The sequence below is a fragment of the Puma concolor genome, chromosome B2 (genome assembly GCF_028749965.1).
Source record: "Puma concolor isolate L17-30 chromosome B2, mPumCon1.1.hap2, whole genome shotgun sequence".
Taxonomy (NCBI): Eukaryota; Metazoa; Chordata; class Mammalia; order Carnivora; family Felidae; genus Puma; species Puma concolor.
The window spans coordinates 22548968-22568230 of record NC_141671.1 but is presented as its reverse complement, the minus strand read 5'-3'; positions in this window follow the sequence as shown (position 1 = coordinate 22568230).

The window sequence follows — 19263 nt, the reverse complement described above, 5'->3', positions numbered from 1 at the left end:
CCAAAGCTCCAGACCAAGTAAATAGTTTTTTTTTTTTTTTAATTTCACAGAAAGACTGGGGGTATGTTTCAGTCTGTTGTCTTTGTAGTGCCTTGTGGGTTGTAGCCTGACAAGAACTCTCTCTTGAATTATTACAATCTCATGGGACCCAGGAACACAAGCCCCTCTGGCCACTGGAACTAGGAGATCAAGATATGTCCCCTGCATGACAGCCACAAAAACTGGGGCACCAGATGTGTGCAAAAGTGCCCCTCTGAGAGGATACTGACACTCTGGAGCATGGCAAAGGGAGAGCATGAAGATGACACACTTCACAGTCACCAAGGGAAAAAAAAAGTGGTACCTGCCAGCTTACACAAGACAGAAGGAAAGTACAAAAATGGTGTCTGTAAGTTGGATGGTAAAGATGATATCCACCAGAAAAAAGTGGTGCTTACTAGATTTAACAAAGTAGAGGGAGAGCACAGAAATGTTGCCCATCAGTGCCTCCATTCCCAGAGGGTATCCCAACAGACCCTTTCCCCTCTGGTGGATGTTTTTAGATAAGCAAAGAAATATCTTTCATATAGACTGCTGTCTCTGCACTGGGTTGTAGGGTGGATAAGTGCACACAAACCTTCAAGAGCAGTTTCTCTGTTCACTAAATCCATTTGCATCTTGTGGATGTGAATCCTATTGATTTTAAAAGCCATATGTTTTGGGGGCTCATCTGTCAGGTGTAGGTCTTAAAGGTTGAGGTGCCTGATGTGGGGTATAAACACTTTGTTTCTCAGAGAGAAGCTCCAAATGTGTGAGTTCCTTCCCAATTGTGAGCTGCCATGCAGATGGAGGTGAGGGGGGAGGCAGTTATGGCAAGACCATACCTCAGCCTCTCCTACCACCTTAATGTGGCCTTTTCTTTTTTGCTGATGTGAAGAAGCTGTTCAGCTACTTTTTAGGTCTTTTTCAGAAGCAATTTTTCCATATGTAGCTATAGATTCAGTGAGTCCATTGGAAGAGGTGAGTTCCTCTTCCTACATTGTAGAGGATCTTCCTACATTGTCACCTTGAACCACCTCCTCAGATAATTTTCTAAATCAACTCACTACTTTCCATGAAATATCCTGCCATTATGTTAGTTGATGTTGCATTATTTATATATTGATTTTGGAAAAATACCTGTCTTTAAAATATTGAGTCTTCTCTTAAACATAATCTATCCTTCCATTTGTTAATTTTTTTTCTGTACTTCATTAAGCTTTATACTTTTTTGGTAAAGGTTTCTTACTAGGTTTATTTCTCAGGATTTCATAGTTTTTATTCTTACAGTAAATTACTCTTTCTCTTTACATGGTCAATTGGTTATTTGTTATGGAAAATATACTGATTTTTTAAACATTGTTCTTATAAGTGATTACTTTGCTAAGTCTTTCATTAGTTCAAATCTTCTTTCAGTTTGCCTTCATATATTTTAGATTTTTTAAATATACTGGCTTACCATCTGGAAAAAAACCTCTAAAGTTCTGTATCTTTTTTCTAGTATTTAAAACTCATATTTTTTCTTATTTTATTGCATTGTCTGGAAGCTCCAAAACAATGTTGAATAATAACAATAATGGTGGGAATCTTTTTCTTATTAGAATAAAATTTAAAAAGCAGAAATATAGCATTAGTAGATATGAAAATCTAAAAGACTGTTGTTTCATATTACTAAATTGTCATTTGAAAATATTTTTGGCAAATCTTACTTTGACCAGCAGTATACAAAAGTATCTGTCTAATTCCTTAAGCCACATTTTGCATCCAATAATTGCAAGAAATGAATCTGATGATTTAAAAAATGGTTCTGATGTTGAGGAGACTATAAAGAAATGAAGTCACTTTGGGCAATCTGGCATATCTTTTTAAATATATTGACCCAAACAAAGTCTGCATTAGTTTTGTAAGATCAGACCACGGAAATAAATATATTGGATTGTGGTAGATAAATACACTGCCAAAATGGCCTAAAATGTATCTTTTCTTAACACTAAATGTACTTTAACAATCACTTTTCTTATCTAGTTATTGCTACACTTGGATTATGTCACTTTATTATTTCTGACAACGCATTTTTTTTTTGCATTTGTATCAGTTAGGCTTGTGAAATTTGTGAATTTCATATTTACTGATTTTTTTAAACTCTTCATCACCTTCAAATAACTGGCTAGGTTAAAAACTGCTGCAGACTTCTAAAAGATCTGTGGAATGTCATACTGGCAGAGAGGTCTGCTAAATGGACTTGCCTGATAGATCTCATCATTTTAGCCCATGCTGGACCACAGGAGTCAGACTTGCTGGATTATAAATGGAGCAATATTTCTCATTTGCTTCTGTCTCTGCTCTGACTTAGATGAAGGATTTAAAAACAAAAATACCTTCTGGGCACTGCTTCTTGCATGAGCTCTGCCCATTTTAATCACAAGAGTTACCCATTTTTAGGAATCAAGTGCTAGATTCTAATGGGTTCTTTTCACCCTAATGGGGTTTGAGACTTAAGAGGTTCGAAGTTGACAGAGTCAGAATTTAAAAAGCAATAAATCTTAACTGGACATGGTGTTAATCCTCGAGTATTTCTACACCCACTTGCAATCCAGGCAAACTCCTATCAAGTGTCTTTTTGATGGTTAAAAGACCCAGTAAAATAAAGAAGTGGGTACAGTCCATTTTATTAATTTTGATCCTTTGGATTATTGAATCATCCTTTCATAATTGCTTCTATTCTATTTCTACACATGTATGTTGCATTCGCCTAGTATACAGTTAGCTCAGAGTACTTTTTGCAAAAATAAAGAGTTGTTTAGTGAAGGTCTGTTGGCTTCTTGCTTGTTTTATTACTGCCAGCAGCACAGCATCAAAAAGGACTATTTAACAAAGTAGCCAAGGTCCTTAAATGATTGCTCAACCAGCTCATCAAAACGATCTCACGGAGTAAACTATCTTTGCATGTTCCTTTCTTTATTATTTGTTGGTCATTAAAAAAGGAACAGCTGCACAGACAAGCCCCTGATAGCAGCAGCTCTAAAATGATAAAAGTGGAAAAATAGTAACTGTATAGAGGAGAAGTCTGGAAGACACCTCTTTAATCAAGGGATCAAAGTAAATCCAATAATGAAATAAATCAACATCCTGTGCCTCTTGATACAATACACTGAGAACACAACATCATTTTTTAGATATTGCTGCCCAAAATGCACAATCCTTCCTTGTGAGGAAACACCAAACCCAAACTGAAGGACATTCTGCAAAATACTTGGCCCATTCTCCAAAAATGCCAAGGTCATAAAAATTAAGCAAAGACTGAGGAATGAACTATTCCAGATTGAAGACGACCAAAGAGACAGACAACTGAATGTAATACATGATTTAAAATTTTCCTTTGTTATAAAGCACATTAGTATGACAATTTGCAAAATAAGAATGTCTGTAGATGAGACTAGATGATAGCATTGTATCCGTGTTACCTTCTTGGTTGCAATATTTGTACTGAAGTTATATAAAATGATTTCTTTGTTTTACCGATAGAGAATCACCTGACCACTCCTAGCCCTAAGGGAAAATGGGAAATTCAGCCTATATGCCAAGTATCAATGGGCTGGCTAAGAATCAGGGTTCTATTACCCAAGAAGAGGAAGAGAAGAGATACTAGAATGAAACTAGTGGTCTTAGTCCAAAAGCACATGTTCTTGGGGAAGTTGATGGTTAAAAGAACAAGGTCATATAAAAGGAAGACTTAGTTTAAGGCTATTACAAGCGATCTCATGGGTGGGAATGAAACCATACCATGCTCTGGTTTCATGTGGTCTGCAATGAAAATAAAAAGGCCTGAGGCTCCTCATTATCATGCTTTCTCATGGGGCACAAATTACCTTCACCTCCACTTTCCTTTTCCTCTACCTACCTGCCTCATATATGACTCCACATGGCATTCCCAGTTCCCAAGTCTATAGTACGTGGCAGGTGCAGCTTGTACTATCAACTGTTAGTGCCCATGATATTCCCATTTACATCTGATTGGTCCCACCCATACTTTTGTGAAAGAACAGAAGTTGACCACAACATACATGAAGTGCTTTAGGACAGGTGTCCATCCTGGTCTAATCACAAGTGGCTTAAGAGAGAAGAGACAATGTCACATGGTCACCTGAACTCTCAAATACGGCTACAGTCAGAGATTCTCCAAGAAGAATAGATAGTCTGAGTGAAAATGATCATGACCTCTAATACAGTACTTTAGATAGACAGGCTGCAAACTGGAATATACTTCAGAATACTTCCCACCTGGACAGAAAAAGGTTAAAATGGAGATGAAGTGGTCCATTTATTTCCAAAAGTAAAAAACAAAAACAAAAACAAAAACTGCTAGGATCTATCTTGAGAACAGCAAATCAAGTAGCCACAGAGGAAATGTACAATAAGCATGATGAAAGAAAATTACTCTCAATAGAAACTGTTACTGGCCTTTTTCAAAGACCTTTCCCTAAGAGCATATGTACAGATTGTACTGGGCATGGGAGGGACAACAGGCAGTAAATCTAGGCAATCTGCAGTCAGATGAAAAGAGAATTGAAACCCAAGAGCACCCCTCACCCCTCCACCCCCCAACCAGTACGATTTCTGCCTTTACTTGAATCTTTTTCCTAGACTCAGAAGGTCTTGGTAAATCTGGCAGCTGTCACAAAATACCATCTGTCCTAAGAAAACGGGTGCAGAGGTGGCTGTAACCCAAGGGATTTTCCAAGCGCTGTCAGTGTGCAGTTTTGCTGGTAGAGAAGCACGATCAAGTAGCTGACAAGACAGTGAAAACCCTACAAGCAAATTCTGGAAGTTGTGCCCACACGGGAACAGGTGCAGTTTTGGGTGTACAAATGGTGTGATGGCCACCCACCTGCCCCAAAGAAGGGGAAAGTGAGAAGGAGTCCACTGAAGACTGCTCACATTCAAGAGGGGCCAAGAGAGAAGGAGGGAGTGGCATGGGGACTATATAAAGTGGGCAGGGGCGCCTGGGCAGCTCAGTCAGTTAAGCATCCGACTCTTGATCTCAGCTCAGGTCATGGTGTCCCGGTTCTTGAGTTTGAGCCCCACATCCTGCTCTGCACTGACAGTGTGGAGCCTGTTTAGGATTCTCTCTCTGCACTTTCCTGCCTCTTTCTCTCTCTCTCTCAAAATAAAAAAAAACTTAAAAATTTTTATTTTTTTAAAGTGGGAAAAAGGCCAGCCATCTGAGAATCCATCTGTATGTGGGGAAACGTATGGATTCATCAGTACTGCCTGTAACTGTATAGCCTACCGGCCAAGAGCTGGCTCCTAACCTGAGGCCATGCTGACATCTCAATGCTGAAAGTGCTCATTAGCTGACAGATTCAAAACTGTCCTCATAGGCTCTCTTTAAGGAACTTAACCAAGCATTTGAAAGGCAAATCTTTGGGCCCTTTTCTGCCATCATTGGTAAGAGGGTCTTCTGCAAGTTGCAGGGGAAGGCACTTCCCACCGCTGGTTCTTTCAGGTGGGGAGGCAGGTATTTGGTTCTGGTGCCTAGATTTTGCAGGAGATTCTGAGCACTGCAACCACTTATGTATCTCCCAGCGAAACTGCAGCTGTGGGTCCTGTTTGCTTGGAGACAACTCCTTGGTGCTTTTTAACTAAGCCCCTGGCTGTTGTTCTGAACCAGTGCTAGGAGGACAGCAGACTAGCTGAGGAATACTTTAAAGCTGGCTTATCCATGCAGTGGAGGCTCCCTAAACATGAAGCAATGGTCTCTTGATGCAATCAGATGTTTGAGAGGAATCTGAAAGATGCTTTTAAAAACTAGAACCTAAGTTAGGCAAGGACCAGATGCACACAAATGACAAATCACAGAAATATGTGCACAGGAAACACACACACACACAAACACACACACCACACACACACACACACACACACACACACTATTCATTTGCACAGTAAAGCCCAAGCAACAGCAGCAGCAGCAGTTTGTAAATACTTCTTTCTCACTCATAAGAGACAGCATGAATTACATTTCTGGAAAGATGTCTGAGCTGTGGGTGGAGTATCTACCCCCCTTTAATGATGAAAGGATTTGCAGACTCGGTAAGTGTCAGAGTCTCAGGGCTTTCCTGCACTGAGGGGCTGCTCTCACCTCTGGAGCGGGGAGCACGGCCCTTTGCAGAAGCTTCAGACACTGCTCATTTGCCTGGAAAGAAAGACAAAGGTGTTCACCTAGGGCGCATCTTGAGACCTATTGGGGATCTGCAAGCCTGTGAAGGAGGTTGGCAGCACCCTGCCTGTGGCAAATGCATACATTCTACCCTAGTGTGAGGCATGTAGGCTTCATGTCTAGGTAGGTGCTTTGCCCTCCTGGCAGTTTTTCCTTATCTTTGGCTGTGTCTACCGCATGGTGAGAGGTGCTTCTTCACAGGTGGTCAAGAGGCCAAAATGCATAGGAATGTAGGGATGTCCCTTGTGACACTGGGTTCTGGGTTTCATTATTATTATTATTATTTTTAAATAGGTGCACCTGGGTGGCTCGGTCAGTTGAGCATCTGGCTCTTAGTTTCAGCTCAGGTCATGATCTCATGGTTTGTGGGTTCAAGTCCTGTGTCAGGCTCTGCACCGACAGTGCGGAGCCTGCTTGGGATTCTCTCTCTCCCTCTCTCTGGCCCTCCCTTGCTCTCTCTCTCTTTCTCAAAATAAATAAATAAACTTTAAAAAAATTTTTTAAAAATTTTAGGGGTGCCTGGGTGACTCATAGTTGTTTAAGCGTCTGACTCTTGACTTCAGCTCAGGTCATGATCTCATGGTTAGTGAGTTGGAGCCCCACATCATGCTCTGTGTGGACAGCATGGAGCCTGTTTGGGATTCTGTCTTTTTTTCTCTCTGCCCCTCCCCTGCTTGCTCTCCACCTCTCTGTCTCTCTCTGTCTCTCTCTGTCTCTCTCAAAAATAAATAAATAAACATTAGAAAATTTAAATATATATATATATACACACACACCTATACATATCATACAGTATATATGCATCCACACAAAAAAATATAAATCTTTTATTTAATTAACAAACACCTACACACCAATTCCTATGTACACTTACATATTGGTTACTATGCTTAAGACACTCTTTCAAGACCTTTACAAATGAGAATTCATTTAATCTTCAAAATAGCACTGCAGTTGCTTTTCTTACCCCACTTTACAGATGGGGAAACTGAAGGTTGGGCAGGTTAACTTACACATTCAAGGTCACACAACTAGCTTGCAATGAATCCTTGTTCAAAGAGTCCCTCTGACTCTAGAATCTTTTCATTTCTGTTCTAGCCCACCAGCCCCTCCCTATACCAGCTCTGCTTGCTCTCCGCTGGACAAGGACACACAAGGGAGAATTTAGGAACTTACTCGAGCAGTCTGGTATAGTATTAGGGTTTTTACATGGCTATTCTTCCAGGTTACAAACTCTGTAAATGATTCGGGGGTATGTGCATGTGCACCTTCCGACCATTCAAATCCAGCTTTGCAAAGACTTAGACATTGTATAAAGAGAGTTCTAGGTGATGACTTTGTTAACACTGCAAACAATTGTTAATTGCGGTGCAATTCACACTAAAGCTTGTGAAGTTAGAGAAAGTCTGCTTTCACAAAGTTGCATTTAAACTATACATTTATTTACCTCAGATAAAAATAGGAATAGTCTAAATGTACTTCTAAGAACCTGCTACCGAATGGTACAAAGAACAAAAAAAATCTATTTTAAGTGCAAATGTCTGGTTATTTACCCATTGTGAAATTCTAGACCTTCATTAGTCCCACTGTTAATTGGTTATTACTAATTGTAACTGGCATTTATGCTGTTGATACTTGCTTTTATTTTATTCTTATTTTTAGAGATATTTACTCATATGTTCATTCTACATTGAAACTGTTTCTTACTTAACATTTTTTTGAATGTAGTCATTGTCTGAATGTAGAATGTAGTCAAAGATATTAAAGTTTTAAAAGATATTAAAGTGTTAAAGTTTTTTTTTTTCATGCAATAACAGTTGCTTGGGGAGTGTCTTAAGGACTTATTTTTTTAAAAAAATTATTTATTTTTGAGAGAGTGCAAGCAGGAAAGGGGCAGAGAGAAGGGGACAAGAGGATCCAAGCGGGCTGTCTGCTGACAGGCTGACAGGCTGACAGCCGTGGGCCGATGTGGGGCTCGAACTCACGAACCTTGAGATCATGACCTGAGCTGAAGTTGGATGCTCAACTGACAGAGCCACCCAGGCACCCGTTAAGGACTTTCTGAAATGAGTAAGAATAAAAATTTTGAAACTAAAGAATAGGAGATCCAGAGTTCTTATCACCTTCCCTCCCTGAGGAAGCCTCACGGAGCAAAAATGTCAATGTGGGAATCAGATGGCATGCTGTGCCAAGGCTTTTAAAGATTATAAATCCCCTCGTCCACATAGTGCCCGTGGCAGACCCCAGGAGAGCCATTGTCCTAATGATGCCAACTATGTCCTGAAAGATATCAAGAGAATAGACACCAATGTCCAAAGTAGCCTAGGGGCAGGCAGAGTCCAGACCCCCTGTGGAATAGGGTTGTGCATTTAGCAGATTAAAATGTAGGAAGGCCAGTTCCTGTGAATTCACACTTCAGATAAACAACAAATAAATAATTTACAGTAAATGTATCCCAATTATGGCTTGGGACATACTTACACTAAAAAAAATAACTCAAATGTAACTGGGGATCCTTCTATTTATCAGGCAACCCTCCCAGGAAAGCAGTGGGAATACAGATGCATGGAACCCACTCATCCCAACTGACAGATGAGTGCAATATTCTTTGTTGCTGTTTCGCCCCAGTGAGCATTATAAACGAATGTTTTTGTGCATTCAGGAGTTGAGTATATTTTGGGGAGTCTCTGCTTAGCCCTGAGTGAGAAGGTAATGCTAGCAGCAAACGAGTGAGTCGGAAGCGCTGAATTTACACCCTTCCCCTGGAGCTCTCTGTGTGCCCTTGGACAAGTCAGGTAATCTGCAGGGAAGGGAGAAGGAAGGAAGAAGTTTGCAAGTGCAAACCATGGCCCAGCTACATCCATAAATTGGGATGATATCTACTAACTAGGTATGGTTTTTGTGAGGCTTCAATAATATCAACCACATTAAAGTGCTTTTTGGACACAAAAACTGTACACCAAAATATTACACAAAGATGAGATATCACGGTCACGTTCACCAACTTTACCTGTTTGGGGAGAAAGAAGAGAGGCGGAAGAAGGACAGGAACCCCCCTCCTCCTCTTCCTCTGGTCTCTGTCTCCTTCATCTAGAGCATCTGATGTGTCTTTCTATATACCAAGGGAGGTAGTGTTACCGAGGACCACCCCAACGCTCAGTAATTAATTCAGTTCAAGATGCCACCACATGAATGACTCAGCAAAACTTGATATTTTGTTAACCTAAACTTCTTAGCTGAGAGCAGCCAGACTTTTTCACAACTAACCAAATCCATGTCCAAAAGAGTTAAGTCCTTACATGCCACAGATATAACACAGGTTTCTTTACCAAATAAAGACAGAGGGTCAATTGTCTCAGAAGCGAAAAGCTGACACACATAAATCGCTATCGGGTGGAAAGAGGTTGCGGGTGGAAACATTCTTGGAGTCCGAAGATCTGAATTTGAGGACAAACTCTGCTACATGCTGTGTGATCTGGGCCAGTCAACCTTTCTGAGCCTCAGGTTTATCATTTACACAATAAAAATAGCAACCATCTATCTCATATGGACTGTTGTGAGGATTAGGTGATATTAGGTGATATAGTATGTGTATAGCACTTTGGGAAATGCAATATGCAATAAAATGCAAGTTGTAATTCTTGTTTATCTATGTTCTGTTTGTGTTATCCTGCCTGAAAAAGAAGTGAAATCCTCTAAAACCAGCCCAAAGTATCAAAATCCTCGCATTATTTTTGTCATCTAGTTCCTACATTTTTGTTTTATATATATGTGTGTGTGTGTGTGTGTGTGTGTATGTGTGTGTATATATATACATATATATGTATATATACATTATATGTACATTATGTACATATGTGTAATGTACATATGTGTAATGTACATATGTACATTATATGTATATATATGTATACACACACACACACACACACACACACACACACACACACACACATACCTCTGTGACATAAAATTGCCCTTGCTTTCCTTCAACTAAACTTTGAAGTATTTGGGAGACTTATATACAATTTAGTTTAGCAGTTTGGAAGGATGTTGAATATTTAAAATATGTCTTTTTTTTTTTTTTTCTGAGGCTGTGAGAGCCTCAAGATGATTTTGGTGTCTGTAGACATGACCTCTGACAACACAAAGTCAGCTTTATAAAGCTCTCCACCTTTCATACCCAGACAAACTTGTTAACAGTGCCAGCAAATGAGAATTACAGTGCAATTCAGACAAAGGGGTGTAATAAGTCGGAGGAAATCTGCTTTGGCAAGAATCATAGCAGATGCGATGCAGATAGCTCCGAGCTGTAAATGTCACTCCCTACCACGTGTAGGTCTCAGCTGAGCAGGTAGGGGTCCACCTTACCTGGAACCACTGAGCAATTGGGAGCCTGACTAATATTTATTATTCATAAGAATTGGAGCCAGTGCATTTCAGACATTTGCAAAACGTTGCAGCTGTTAATGAGGTGGGGGAAGTGATCTGTTCCCCAGTGGCCCCCGACTGTGTTTATTTGAATGTGTGATCATTAGACTGCACAAGTCTCTCTGGGGCTCAGTGCCCAGAGTGCATTACACCCTGGAGGACGGGAAAATACTTTAATTAACAACAGGAGTGGGCAGGCCTGCTGGGCTCCTTCTGTTCCCCTCCTCAGGACCTGAAAAGTCAGCATTCAGTCTTCACCTCCACCATTTTCATTACCAACATAAAGGAAAACACTAAGCAACCATTTCATTTTGATTTGGAAAGACTACTAAATAATAAGACATTTCTCCTCCTTCCTTCCTCCAGTTCAATGTTATTAGTAACCAACATACCAACACACCAACACATACCCATTTACTACAATGCTCACACACATACATGCATGCATGCACAAGATGTGAACCTGACATTCCTCGATATCCCACATGCTCTGTGAATAGTACAGCACTCCAGGGTGCATAGATGGATAACACGCCAAATTGGCTTGGAGTAGGCATTCATGTGAAGGTGCACATTTATGTTAGTCAGTTACTCAGATAAATGATTTGGTTCATTAATTTACATAAAAGGGTGGCAAATTCTTAGCACACTGTCTAGCTGAGAGATGGTGTGTTTTTGTTTGTTTGCTTGCTTTTAAATGGTGAATTAGTGATTTCTGCCTGATCTGGTTTTATTTATTTATTATTTATTTATTTATTTTAAAGTTTATTTATTTTGAGAGAGACAGAGACAGTGTGAGTGGGGGAGGGACAGAGAGAGAGAGGGAGAGAGAGAGAGACAGAGAGAGAGAGAGAGAGAGAGAGAGAGAATCCCAAGCAGGCTCTGTGCTGCCAGCGCAGAGCCTGATGTGGGGCTTGAACTCACAAAGCTGTGAGATCATGACCTGAGCTGGAACCAAGAGTCAGACACCTAGCTGACTAAGCCACCCAGGTGCCCTTGAGCTGGTCGTATTTAAAACTATGTCATACCCAAACAAAATCTGTAGGCAAGGAGAGTGAAGCCGCTATGTCCACTGTTAAAAGATGAACTCCCATGGTTGAATCTTGTGCTCTATGTCCCAGGCTGATTGACTGCCACATGTGAATGTGAATAAGAGCAGAGCCGGCTTGTATGCACATTTGCAGACTGACTATTGGTATAGTCCCCATAGCCCAGTCCACGGGCTCACTTCTTGCAGAACTCTAGGTTGACCGGAACTTAGAATTCACTTAATGAAGAGTTACTTAGTAATCACTCTATCACTTGGTAAGTATCGATTGAGCATCCATTGGTGTCTCTCCTTGATATAGGTTCCCAAAACTGTGGACAATCCAGGTGGAGAGAGATCAGTGTCTGAGGCATATTTGGAGAAAATTAAATGTCGGCGTGTAAGGTTGGGCCTTTAACCTTCTGGAAAGCATACTATTTTCCCAGGCATATTAGGGAAGTTTCATTGCTTTTTAGGGTAGTAAGCAAGAGTGGAATGGATGGCAATCTAAGGAAACTTTAAAAAAATAAATGTATTATTTTAGAACAATTTTAAATATACAGAAAATTGTGAAAGCAATATAGAGAATTTCCATATACTTCACAACTAGTTTCCCCTATTAGTAACATCTTACATTGGCATAGTACATGTGTCATAATTAATGAATCAATATTGATGTATTATTATTAACTAAAGTTCATAGTTTATTTGGATTTCTTTTGTTTTTGCCTAAGGTCCCATTTCTGTTCTAGGCTCTTATCCAAGAGACTACATTTCACTACAACATATTGCTTTCTGTCTTCATCTCTCCTTAGGTTCCTCTGTGCTATAACAATTTCTCAGATTTTCCTTATTTTTGATGACCTTAGCAGTTTGAGGAGTACTGAATAGGTATTTTGTAGAATTAAATTGGGATTTTTCTAATGTTTTTCTCATGATTAGACAGGGGTTGTGGTTTTTTGGAAGGAAGACCACAGAGATAAAGTGGCCCCTTCATCACATGATACCAAGCAGACATACTATGAATATGATTTCTTGCAGATACCATTTCCTCCTCTAGTAGACTATTGGTTAAAAATATTTAAGACCTGGGGTACCCGGCTGGCTCAGTTGGTTAAGTGTCCCATTCTTGGATTTCGGCTCAGGTCGTGCTCTCACAGTTCGTGAGATCAAGCCCCACGTAGGCTGACAGTGCAGAGCCTGCTTGGGATTCTCTCTCTCCCTCTCTCTCTGCCCCTCCCCTGCTCATGTGTGCTTACTCTCTCTGTCTTTCAGAATATATAAAAAAACATTTTAAAAAATATTTAAGACCCTTCTTGCAAAAGTGGACATACAAGGAATCTATCATACCCACAAGTTCCCTGGTCCACTTCCTGGATCATGGCTGGCCTCTTATTTAACTTATGTGGGTTGTAGACCCTACTATTTATCGTGCAGCATCTTCTTCCCCAAGTAAACATCATTTCCAACATTAACACTAAATATTTAAGATGTACAGAGGCTATTAACTCATATAGAGAATATGGGTTTAATTTCATTCTAGAAGATCAAGTAAATTTTGTTGTACGTACGTGTGAAAAATTTTGGCAATTGTTTCAAGAAAAAGCCCAACCTTTACATTTCATGACTTGTTGGTGATCTTTGCACTTTAAATGTGCCTATCATAGATGAGTATTTGGGGTGTAATTTTCTTTAACAAAACTTATAAGGTTGGAACATGAGTATTTACTGATCATCTACTCTGCATAAGTATTTTATGTATTGAACCTAATTTAAATATCACAGTAGCCCTATCAGCCAGGAATAATTATGAGCACCTTATAGATGAAGCAGTGGCTCTGGTGGACCAGGTCACATGATTGCTAAATAATGAGGGAGAATGTCTGAATGATCTAGGTTCTTCTATGATACATCACACTCCTGCTGGCATATGTTCAGAGGGACAGAGTGACCTCTCTCATGGACCTGAAATGCCCCATCACAGGTATAAGACTTTGGACCTTGGAGAACTTCTAGGCTTCAAGAAACTTCTGGAAAAATGCAAGTTTTTTATTCTTATAGACATTTCCACATCATTTGTAGGCTTGATTGAAAAAATTCTTTATATTTCTTCATTTATTCTATATTTAGGCATGGTTCTTGTTCCTTTTGGATCATAATGCAAAAATAAATGTGTTTATTATAACTTCTCATAAAAATTTAGAGGAGTTTCCCAGAAAGTCAAGTGAGGGTGACTTTAATAATGGAGTAGAATAGATAAATACTTCATCGTAACCAATAATTGATCAATATGAAAATACTTGCAACAATATAACAAAGTAGACTTCTATGATATATAAGGAACTAAAATAACTTAATGAGAAAAAGAACAAGCCAATGGAATCATAAGAAAAGCTCAGAAGGAGGTGGGTTTCAAATGAAATAAAAATGGCTAATAAATAAATGTATGAAAAGATATTCAGCCTCTTTACTATTCAAATAAATGCAAAATTAAACCACAATATGGTTTTAGATATATCAAATTGGCAAAGGTTAAAAATGCTAGTATCCAGGGGCGCCTGGGTGGCTCAGTCCGTTGAGCGTCTGACTCTGAATTTTGGCTTGGGTCATGATCTCACAGTTTGTGAGATTGAGGCCTGCATCAGGTTCTGCGCTGACAGTGTGGAGCCTGCTTAGGATTCTCTCTCTCTCTGCCCCTCCCCCACTCATGCATGCTCTCTCTCTCTCTCTCTTTCTCTCTCAAGATAAACAAATGAACATTTTTTAAAAATGCTAGTACCCAGAGTTGGAAAGACGGTGAAAAGGAATAATTTTTTAGCACTACCTAGCATAGCTTTAATGTATGTTTCCTTTGAATCAAATATTCTATTTCTAGAAATTTATCCTATAGAAATATTTGTTCAAGTATGCAAAGATACATTTCCCAATTTGTAATTGCATACTTGTTTACAAATAACAAGAAAGAAGAAACAACTCAAATGTCAATTAATGGGAGTATGTCAAAATAAATTATAGCACACACATGCACTGATTTCGGCTCAGGTCATGATCTCATAGTTCATGAGATCGAGCCCCACATGGGGCTCTGTGCTGACAGTGCAGAACCTGCTTGGGATTCTCTCTCTCCCTCTCTCTCAGCCCCTTCCCCGCTCATGTGTGCTCACTCTCGCTCTCTTTCAAAATATATAAATAAACATTTTAAAAAATATTTAAGACCCTTTTTCCAAAAGTGGACCTACAAGGAATCTATCATACCCAATTTCCCTGGAGCTTCCCATTGGAAAGCTATGCTACCATTAAAAAGGATAAGATAGAGCTTTTTATATCAACATTATGTTTGCAAGTGAAAAAAATCAGGTTGCTGAAGAGTTTCTTTTCTTACCCAATTTATGGCAACATATATGGCTTTTCTATATGTCTGCACACCTTTTATGAATGTCGTAGTGATGGGGCTTTACAAAAACAAGATTCCTAAACTCCGTCTGCTCTTAGTTCTTTGGATGGGATTGTGTATGCATCTGGCAATAGAGCAGCAAATTTAAGAAAACATCTGTAAGTAGAGTGAGTATGTTATAAGCAGTAGGTTCATAAATTCATTGAAAACATGCTAGATTGGAGTCATTGTGTATTATTAACTGAGTCCATGGTGACTTCAGGAAATAGCCAAAGCATGGAAAGTTACATAAAATGACTCTTTAAACATGCAGATTACATTAATTGAATGGTCACAAATTTGATTAACATTTTCTCTGATTTTCTTATCACATGCTGAATATTATAAAAGGAAAAAATATCCATGAATATTACATAAAATATTCTTATACTCTTCAACTTTAAGTAATTGCTATTCAACTCTAATTAAACCATTTGAAAAAAAAATAGTCTGAAATGTCTTCTGATATTTTACCCTGCTTAGTGAGAATCCATTGAAGGAGAGGCTTATCACAGCCATACTCATATTTTACTTATGTTACACCAATGAAGGTAATGAGCTGAATGTAATAGATGCACCCAGCCCAAGAAGTAAATACATTATTTGGAAAAAACACTAATTGTGTGGGCAGACCCAGTATGCGGCCTCTGAGGTTCTCAGCACAGAATGAAGCTTCTTATGCCAAAGGTGAAGGCCACGCTCTTGGTGTCTGCAAAACCTGAATATAGTTGCCATGTCTGTTATCTTTGGAACTAAACCTAGTGCAATACCCTCTGGATGTTCTTGTGTAATTCTAGGGCTTCAAATGCATATCATATTTTAGTGATATTCAGCCTAAGTTTGGTTCAGAAAATAGTCACTCCAGCCACTTCTTTTTTTTTTAATGTTACTTATTTTTTGAGAGAGAGAGAACACACACAGAAATGAAGGCGGGGTAGAGAGAGAGAAAGGGATACAGGGGATCCGAAGCGGGCTCTGTGCTAACAGCAGAAAGCCCAATGCAGGGCTGAAACTCACGAACTGTGAGATCATGACCTGAGCTGAAGTCGGACGTTTGACCGACTGAGCCACGCAGGTGCCCCTCACTCTAGCCACTTCTAACGTGAAATGGTGAGAATAATTACCCAGTTGTTGGGAAGCTTTGAAAAGGGTACCTGGTCATCATCACAAGAATTGTGATTGAGGGCAGAAAATATAGGCACAAACGTACTTTAATGGGGATGCACAGAAAGGCTACCTCAAACAACAGCCAATAAAGAGGAAAGAACAATAAACGAAACAGCTGAAGGAAATCAATCAGAAAAGAATGGCAGCCTGGTTGGACCCAAGGAGCGCTTTGAATAGCAGTAGATTCTGGAAATATTAGCAGAATTTAGCCCAGTCTTATGTGCAGCCTGGCCTGTGAGCTGTTGTCTACTGTGGGTTTTGTTTTGTTTTGTTTTGTTTTTTTGTAACCTCTCCTCACAAAGATGGTGGTATAAGACACTGTTATTCCATCTCTCAATATGGGGTTCATTTTCAAATCCTGGCATAGTATTTATATGAAATTATACATACCAAGTCCCTAATGGCAACAAACAAACCTCAAAGGCATCAAGACTTAGATAGGCTTTCAGAAGTCCAGCTCCTTGGTGAATGAATCATGATCGCTTTGATCTTACATCTGGATGGCATCCTCTGGAAGGATCTAATTCCCTACACATTCACTTATCTCCCTCATATCACAAGATCCAGCCTTAGGCACACAGGCTAAAAGCAAGGAAATGTTTCGGAGTCTAAACTAAAATGACAATTTGTATTTCTTCAAACATCGGGGTTAGTCTTTTTATTTTTTAACTTATCAAAAAAATTTAAAACAAACTAGATATATCTTTTATTCCTGTAATCCCAATATATCACCCAGTGCTTAGCACATTGTTGATAATAAATAGTTAAGGGAGGAATAAGATAAAGAGGGGAAGAATTTATTTGAAAGAGCTAGGACATAAATATCCAGTTATATCTTCAATATCCAGATTTCCTGTAGCATGAGTCAAGTACTAGCCCCACGAACACCAGAAGACTTCATAGTATTTAAAGAAAGGAGGTGGGCCAGTACTATTTCTACTTCCAGAGAAACCCAAGGGTGACAACAGCAGAGAAAGGAATAAAGTTTCAAGGTGAAGAGCAACCAGTGAAATTAGCTAGAACCCCTAGCTTCAGAGTCATAAAAGCAGCCCCAGAAAGCATAGCACCAGGTCTGGAATGCCACAGTTCATGGATCCACAAAGGGAGAGATTTTACTTAGAAAGGACATTTTATAAGTATTTTCCTAGTGTACATGTATGCCACTGACCAGAAAAATCTGGAAATAAAAGTAGAATTTAAACAATTGTATGTCAGTATTCCTGGGTCTCCATCTCTGTATTCTCAGTGGAATTCTGGCCACCCCCAGACTCTTCATGAAGAGTCACTGATTAATTCAATAAATACCTATTGAGACAGAAACATGTACCAGTCATGGTATGGGGATGCATCTGTGAGAAGGATAACTGTGAATCTCACCTTAAGCAGCTGATGACCTGGGAAATTCTGGGCTCTCTTGGGGCTTGTCTTACTTGCTTTTTGAGTGCTAGTTCTGTTGACTCCCACGACATCCACTGTTCTCTTCTCCCCATCCTATTTGCCTTGGAGATGACCACTACCATTAGCCACACCTAACCAGCTGCACTGTCAGTGCCCAGTTTGATGGTGGCCATCAAACTCCTCCATGGATAGTAGTACACCTATCACAGATGCGGAGGACCATCCCTAGGCTGCCATCAGCTGATGGTGCTGAAGCCAGCAGTGCCATTTCCTAGCATGGTAGAAGTTGCCTGCACCCATGTTTCTGACATCTTAGAATTCCATCAGGTGATAGTGACCACTGCTAACAAGAAAAACGAAGTAAGGTCACCAGACAGAGAGTAATGGTAGGGATATTCTTTTATATAGAGTGATCAGCAAGGGCCATTCTGACAAAGCAATCTTTGAGCTGAGACAGAATAAAGTAAAGAGGGAGCCATGTAGATATCTGGAGGAAGAGCATCACAGGTAGAGCGACCAACAAGTGCAAAGGTCTTCAGGTAAGATTGCACCTGATATCTTCAAGCAACCCTGAGGAAGAGAGCACAGTTGGAGCAGAGGGAATGAGGAGGATATTAAGTCAGGGAGTAGTCGAATCAGATCACACAGAGTCTTATAGGCTTTGGGAAGAAATTTGGATTTTCTTCTGAATTATACAAGAAGCCTTTGTGAGGAGTTGAGGAGAAAAGTGGCATGATGTGACTTGCATTTGAGAATCATCGCACTCTGGCTGGGGTGTAGCAAATAGACTGAAGGGAGCCTAACGGGGATGTAGGGAGAAATTTGGGAGCTTTGAAGTAATACAGGTGAAAGATGATGGTCACTTGAATCAGGGTAATAGCAGTGGGATTGGGGAACATGGTTAGACTTAAAATTTACTATATATTGGATGTGAGGTGGGAGAGAAAGAGAATTAGGCTGACTCCAGGTATTTTTAGCCTGATTAACTTGAGGAATGATGTTAGTTGATTGGGATTGGAAGTCGAAGGGAGAAGCAGACTGGTGGGGTAAGATTAAAACTTTAGTTACAGACAATGTTGATTTCAAGATGCCTGGTAAGCATCCAGGGGTGCGTGGGTGGGTCAGTCAGCTAAGCATGTGACTCTTAATTTCAGTTCAGGTCATGATCTCACAGTTCATGAGTTCAAGCCCTGCATCCCTGCTTGGGATTCTCTGTCTCCCTCTCTGAACCTCCTCTCATGCTCTTTAAATAAGTAAGTAAGTAAGTAAATAAATAAATAAATAAACAAACAAACAAACATTTTAAAAATAGATGCGTGCTAAGCATCTAGTGGAGATTTTGATTAGGCAGCTGAATATGCAAGATTAGAGTATAGGCAGAGATTGGAATTGCTGATTTGAAATTGGACATCTTCATCATATAAATCAGTGGAACTAAGTGAGATTGAATAGGTACTAAGCATTAATAGATAAGAGAAATGGTCTGAGTACTTTTTCTGAAGGATCCTGGAGACCTGCAACATACAGAACTGAAGAAATGATGGGCGTGCACAAAAGCACCTGAGCAGA